Raw genomic sequence first — 6,768 nt, forward strand, 5'->3', positions numbered from 1 at the left:
GTGTTGCTGCCACCAAGCTTGGGGAGGAGGATAAGCCATTTCTTGTCCTGAGAGGTGGAAGTGAGGGAGCATCCCATGACCTTTTCATGGCCGCTGCTGCTGGCCTCCTCACCCTTGGGTACCTTGTGGCAGCTGCTGGAGAGCTGGTGAGGAAGAAGAGAGGCTGCTGCCGCCGAGGTCCAAACACACATGATGCGCTGGCTCTGAAAGGCAGACAGAAGGCAGGGCTGCCATGGGTGGGAAGAAAGGGGGAGTGGAGCGCAAGGAGTCTTGTTTTTTAAATAATAATAATAATAATACAGTGGTGCCCCGCTAGACGAATGCCTCGCTAGACGAAAAACTCGCTAGACGAACGGCATTCATCTAGCGGAAGCTGCCCCGCAAGACGAAAAAGTCAATGGGGCTGCTTGGCAAGACAATTTTTTTTTTTAGCGCGAAAACCTCCGCGCTCCATTGCCGCTTCGCTAGACGAAAAATTCACTCTACGAAAAAACTTGTAGAACGAATTATTTTCGTCTAGCGGGGCACCACTGTAATAACAATGCTTTGTTCACCTATGTGTAATCTTACCCCTTTCTGAAATTTATTTATTGGTGTGTGTTTTTCTTTTTTGTATATCTACCAAAGAATGAAATAAAATAAAATAAAATAAGGATTAAGAGGTTTTCTCAAGACAGTGGAGGGCATGTGTGCTGTGTCTGAGAGCCAGTGTGGTGTAGTGGTTAAGAGTGGTAGACTTGTAATCTGGGGAACCGGGTTCGTGTCTCCGCTCCTCCACATGCAGCTGCTGGGTGACCTTGGGCTAATCACACTTCTTTGAAGTCTCTCAGCCCCACTCACCTAACAGAGTGTTTGTTGTGGGGGAGGAAGGGAAGGAGAATGTTAGCCACTTTGAGGCTCCTTCGGGTAGTGATAAACTGGGATATCAAATCCAAACTCTTCTTCTTCTTCTGTGTCTCATTGGTGCAGTGGTGGCGGCTCTGTGGGGGGTGGGTGGGGGGTGGGGAGCTCAAGGAGGGTCAGTTGGGCGGGGTGTGTTTGTGAGAAATGCCCCTATTTTCACTGGAGGAATGTTGGAGGGTGTGGATGGATTAGGCACAGTGTATTCAAAAACTTCTCCAACCAAGCCACCCATCTGAATCAGCTCTCCGGGAGCTGGCCTCCTGGGTCATAGCTGTTTCTCTTGTAGGGGCTGTGTGCCAGATACTTAGTTGGTGATGCATATATTACACCTCTGGCGCTGACAATCCTGAGCTAGAAGGAGCAATATGATGACTCAATACAAGGCAATCCTGTGGCCTCTCACCCCTCCCCAGCTGCCTAAGATTGATTCATCAGGTGTCTCAGGGCGATTCACACATGCTTGTTCATCAGATCACAGCTGCAGTATCGTATGATGACTTGCCAGAGTCAAAAAGCCATTACTGGAGAGACGCCACAAGCAGAGGTATCAAATGGCTTCTCATCAGTTCAAACACAATCCTTTCCAGTGGAGGTAATTCACACACCCAGTTGTAAATCATCAAGTGACAGTTTTAAGTTGATGAGACATTGAGTGATATATGCATGTGCGAATCAGCTCTGACAAATGTCGGATATATACTTGGTGTTCTCTCTCTCTCTCTCTCTCTCTCTCTCTCTCCAGTTCGTTATTTAAAAATCTGCTTTCTCTTTCTTGACTTGGGCCTACTATGCCAAATTTGAAAATGCCTGGATGCTAAATGCTCCTTTGAATCATGATTATTGGCTATTCAAAGTTCCTGCTGTAAAATTGGTCACCAAAGTGGCTCCGTGTTCAAACTGCTGCCTGAATGAGTAAGCCTTTGTTAATTACTTCTGCCAGGCACTAATTTAGTTTCATAATAAATGGTTCTCAGCTGTTGCCTGAAATTACTTTCCATTAACTTTGTTTGTATTGCAAGTGTTGAAGTGCTAAAACTTTTATTCTATTTAGGCCACTATATATTGGAAGTGACTAAACTATTTACACCGGCATATAACCTTGTTCTTTGCTTAGCATGTAATTCAGTAGCTTTTCATGCGGTGGTGAGAGTTCAGCATAACTCCAAGCCTGCACACATCTGCAGTAATAGAGCATCAGGAAGAATTACCACGAACATTTGATTCCCTAATCTAATCAGTAATGTAATCCTAATAGCAACAGTACTTAGTTCATAGTGTACTCCCCTCTCTCCCAAAGCATTTGGTTTAAAACAGTTCAATTATCCTTGCAAGGTAGGATAGTATTATTATCCTCATCTTATGGGGAGAGATGAGGCTGAGGGTTACATTAGGCAGCAATGCAAGAGATGTATAGACAGTCCTCCAACACTTAAAAACCAAACCAAGCCCCAAAAGCAGCATCGATGACTTCCAGATTCTGTGAAGGAATATCAGCAAAGGGTCACAATGCTTGAGGAATTAGTTCTTTGCAAATCTAGAATGAAACTGTCCAGAGTCTGCATATTCTGGATGAAAGTGTGATATAGAATATGCAACACTTTATAATTCACATTTCTCCCATGTCATTCTCGGATGTACTGTCATTTTGTAAAATATGTGTTTAGGACCCATGCTTTTCATGAGGTATATACTCCTAAGGACGCGTAGTCAGAACAAACAGAGACCAAAATAGACTGATATATCTATCCCAAGGAGAGAGTGGATTGGTTGACCATTCTTCCTGCTGACCTTTTGCCTGTTCAATTTTGTCTTTCCCGAGCTGCTTTTCTCCCTGTAGGCATGTGGTTCTCGCATCTTTTTTGCCCTTCCCCAAATTCATTTCTATGGATGGAGGGCGTAGCCTTGCTTCTAGACCCCCACATTTCTCTCTCTCTCTCGCTCTCTCTCTCTCGCTCTCTCTCTCTCTCTCTCTCTCTCTCTCCCCCATCACTGGAGTCCCTATGCAGGAGCTGGCCCTTCTTTATGAATGACTGCAGAGATGAATGTTCTGCTTCATGACTTTATCCTCAGATCTACAGTATGTTCATGAGTAGTTAAAATTAAACTAGCTATCAAAATGCTAAACCTGATAGCTCATTTATCTTCTGTCTCCCAACTCCATGTTACAATACAGCTGTGATTGATCTTGCATCTTCAAGGTACTATATGGTATAAAAACTAAGAGAAGATTAATTAAAGCCGTCGCATTCAGACAGGTTTTTAAATAAGTTTTAGATTTAAACATATATCAGCTGAAGCAGAAACACTCTAAGCCCCAGAGCCTATGACTCCTAAGTATATATATTTCTCTCTGTTTTGGGACATCTGAATATTCTTGCTCATGACTGGGCTAACTTCAAAGATGTACAGAGTCAAATGTTCTGGACTAATACAGGGAAATGTATATATTGACATTTAAAAATAATCTTCAGAGCAGGGGTGCCTCTAGAAGTGACTGGACTTGCCAACAGCCTCTGAGGGCTTCTTTCTATTGCAGCTTACCATACATCAGCCTGCCTAGTGTAGGATCACAGGGCACATGAATCATATCAAAATTATCCTCAACATCCCCCCCCCGGTGAATGCTGCTGTCATATATACTCTGAATATGTTAAATTTTTTTCCTTGAGTGCCATGAGGGGGAAAGAAGTAGCAACAGGATGGCAGTGGATTTCAGAAAGACTGGGGTTTGGTTAAGGTGTTTATTTGATGGGCCAATAAATGGGGGAGAAATTAACTCAGCTCACATATGAATGCAAAGCTACCTCTGTAGAGCACTTCTCCTCTGACCAATACATGAACCAAACCGAACACTGTGATGCAGTGCTCCTTCCTAAAAATGCATTGAAAAGCATATATCTGGCAAATGTGCATATCAGCGATAACAACATGCAAAGATGTATTATGCTGGGGTAGATTGCTTGGGAAAATGTGTATATTAGGAGAAATGCATGCAAAATGCATATGAATTCTCATGCAGATTTTCATTAAAAAAAAATAAATCAAAAATTTTCCCCCAAACTGATCTTAACACTAGAAAAATGAGAAAGCAAGAGAAAGTGAAACTGGTGAATTTTGTCCATCTCTAGATATTTGCATGGTGTGTTTGTATGGTTGGCATGCAGGTGGCAAACTGCATCTCATATGGAGTCATACAGGTGATGTCAAGTGTGACATGGGTCTTCTTGTGGACACTCAACTGCTCAGATCCCTGATTCTCATGACTTTCATTCTTCTCACTCAGATAAAAAATGCAGATCACTACGGTTGGCCCAAGACATTTTGCTGCTTGAAATGAGGGGCGGTCCTCCCCTCCATTCCAATTGCAAAAGTCAGCCCGACTGGCAGGTGATTCTCACTCTAGCAATGGGTGACAGGACAGCATCCTGGATTGCACGTGGGGCAGGAGGCTAGTTTAGGGACACATGGCAGGTGCTGTGACACACACAGCTCTGTTGTCCAATACCTTGCAGCCACCCACTGTGGGCTTTCCTTAGCGGCAGGGCCACTGCGGCACCTACAGATGTGGTATCATGGTGTTGATGCAGGAAGGTGGGGGACAGGGTGGTTGTGCCTGATCTGGACCTGATGCCTGTCACTTGACAGAAATGAGACTGGCTCAAGCCCCTTCTTTGCCTTTGGAACATCCAATTTTGGGTCTTCCCATGGGCAGGGATTCCACCAGTGGCCTTCCTTCATACCCACACACCTGATGGCCAGCAGGAGGCTGTTTTAGCTAGAGAATTGGGGTGTGGACACCGTCCCTCATTCCAACTCGGTGTGAGGGTGGTGGTGGATTGCTGTTAAAAATCCAAAGACTTAAAACTAGATGAAAAGGGGCAATCAATTTTTCAGTCAGAAAAAAGGTATTATTTTACTTCCCTCCTCAAATCCATCAGAGCAAGTACACAGGATGTGGTCACAGAAAAATGTTTGTCCCATATTCCCATCAACCAAACATTTTGGGTTGATGATACACAAAGTCTAGTGGTAGAGCTGGCTTTGAATGTGTGTTGGAGAGCCTCTGTATTCCAGTGTTGCAGGTTGGAGAGCCTCTGTATTCCAGTGTTGCAGGTGATATTCATCAGTATGGCTTTTCCACACATGACTATCCTTGCTGGCCCACTTAAGATTTCAACTGGGCAACAGATGCATGTATATAAGTTTTCAGAAATCTAGGACTGTTTGGTACACGTACAAAATAAGGAGTTAAAAACAAACTAACTATCTTACAACCATGACTATAGCACATATTTTTTTGGTTTCAATAGTTATACAGGAAAAAGTAATCTGATTGGTGTAACAGCAGTGCGATGGGAACATTTCCCCCTTTTATATTGCTATTAGAGGCACAGAGGCTGGATCTTATATTGAATCTTGCTAACAATAACTGGTGGTGGTGGGGAAACCACTGTCTATGAATTCTCCTGGCTATGTCTGCTGAGCACATTTCAAACAAAAGGAGTTGAAAAATAAAAATAAAATTGCAGGATTGTACAAGGTCTAACAAAATTCATTTCACTGAAAAACTGTAGGGACAGTTCTGCCCTCAGCCTGATCAGATTCTGCACAGCTGTATAAATGTGCAAGTTTTCCAGAAAAATCAAAATTTGTCAATTAGACACTTTTCATGCTGTGTGATCTATTTCCTGACACCAGTAATTAACTCTTTATATTAGCTCACCAAGTTGCTTTTGTTCAGCACTTATCCTGACTCCCTAGTCTTGCCTCTAAACTAAAGGTTATCTGCCCGGGATATGTCAGGCACTGGTTTGCTGATGATGTTTTGCCACATTGTAAATGGGATGTTCTCAAAACTAATTTGAATTTCAATCATACGGCAAAAAGGACATCTCCTTTCTGCCCTATTGTCACTTGACTCTACACAGGTGAATTAATGCCAGACTCATTTAATTTTCCTTGGCTTGGTTCCGATAACTCAAGGCACCCACACTGAGTAATCTCCCATGGCAGAAAAAAAGCAATCAGTGACTAAGGTTTTGGTGTGTTTTTTTTAGTGTCGTCCCTTAACCTTCAGTAAGCTGATGAGAGAGAGGAGTCCACCCCCTCATGACAGAGTGAGTCATCACAGGACAACACATAGAGTTTCAACTGTACCTGGATCAGAAATACCATTAGCACATCAATAGGAACACCAAGGGTCCTACATACATGAAATAAAAATAAAATAATGTTTTAGGCAGGAGATTCAGGCATTCAGTGATTTTTGGCGACTAGTAAGTCTGATGTTGTGGGAATATGTTTTAAAGTGCTCCTGCACTTGTTTTCCTTAAGGTAATCTTCCACGCATTGCAAGGAAGATAAGAAGATCCGGCAGAGGTTTGCTGCCTGGATCCCTCCGCGCTGTTAGCAGAGTGCACCAATTAAGTTTCATTAATGGTCAGTTAAAAGTTTCCCACCCAGAAACTAGCATAGAAACAACGTTGTGATTGGTTGTTGTTAATGTTATGACGATGTTTGACTTCCTAATAAATAGCCTCTGTTCTCTGTAGTGTGTGGAGAACGCGCGAGACAAGCTAGAGAGAACATCAGTGCGAGACAAGCCAGAGAGAAACTGAAAGTGAAACCAAGCTGCACAGAGCAGTTGAGTGCTTCTTCAGCATTGACTGCAGTCTCTTAGTCTTTATTTCTTTTATTTCAAAAATGTTTATTTGGCCTTCTAAGTTTTGGCCACTACTTAGTTTAGCCTATCTTTCCTATCCGGAAACCCCCGGAATCTCCGGTACCTTCAGAACTCACAACAACTAACTTTCGGAAATCTTCAGTAACCTCCAGAACTCACGACAACTACCTTCAGATCATAGC

Source organism: Lacerta agilis, chromosome 4, assembly GCF_009819535.1.
Source record: "Lacerta agilis isolate rLacAgi1 chromosome 4, rLacAgi1.pri, whole genome shotgun sequence".
Classification (NCBI taxonomy): Eukaryota; Metazoa; Chordata; class Lepidosauria; order Squamata; family Lacertidae; genus Lacerta; species Lacerta agilis.